This window comes from Lipotes vexillifer, unplaced genomic scaffold, assembly GCF_000442215.2.
Source record: "Lipotes vexillifer unplaced genomic scaffold, Lipotes_vexillifer_v1.1 scaffold76, whole genome shotgun sequence".
NCBI classification, from domain to species: Eukaryota; Metazoa; Chordata; class Mammalia; order Artiodactyla; family Lipotidae; genus Lipotes; species Lipotes vexillifer.
Window position 1 is genome coordinate 2294289 of NW_006773751.1, and position 1037 is coordinate 2295325.

Consider the following 1037-nt stretch of genomic DNA (forward strand, 5'->3'; position numbering starts at 1 on the left):
AAAATGTTTTAGGCATCAATGATCTAAAATACAGATGTCCTTGAGCATGTACTTTCAACGGGGGCAAAAAAATCTTATTCTTCAGGTGTATAAAGCAAAAAAATATGCAGTCCATAAACAGATATAGAGTATATATGCAGTATTAAAATTTCATGGGGGCAGATGATTAGGAAAAAAAAATCTAAAAAGGTTCTTTAGAGAGGTGAGAATGAAAAATTTGAGAAACATGGTGTGGATTCTTTTGCCAAGTGCGGAATACCTAAACTAATTCCATTTTAGTGATAATTCAAAATCCCTGGATGAAACAGAAAATCACAGTGATTATATTTCCTACCAGTGTACTTGTGAGTGGCTCCAATTCTTTGTTTGGCCTTTGTTTCTCCTAGCAGAAGTCACTAAAATTGCTCAAGTATAAAGAAAACTCTAGGAATAATTTCTTTTAAAGGTATATGAATCATTAAGTTTATGACACACAAGAGTACAAACCAAGAAAGTAAGTTTATTTAAATTACTAAAATAGCTTTTAAAGTCATTTACAGATCAGCTGCTACAATTATTTTTCCTGATATAAGTAATATTAATTACTTTAAAATTATTTTGGTCAATGAAACATTTAAAAAAACATGTTTCTCCATATAATATATATATGTATAAAATAAGTCTTTTCAAAAACTCTTGTTTTAGAATCCTCTATAAATCAGAATATTTGACTTCTGACAGTCAGGAACAAATTACAATAAGGGGTATAAATTTATGAATACTGGTAGTCCTAGTGGGAAGAAACGAGACTGTACTCTACCACCAGTCATGGGATCCTCAAAAGGTAAATGATGAAGCCATTGACAGGCTCTAGTATTCTAAAAACAATATTTTCATTTAAAGGTTTGTAGACAATAAAAAAATAAAGTGGATCCAGAATTTTAAGCTTCTAAGAAAACCAAAGCAGTTGACGGATGAGAAAGCTGTTAGTGATGCTAAGTTAAAACTGAAATTCTAAAAAAAAAAAAAAAAAAAAAAAAAAAAAAAAAAAAAAATTT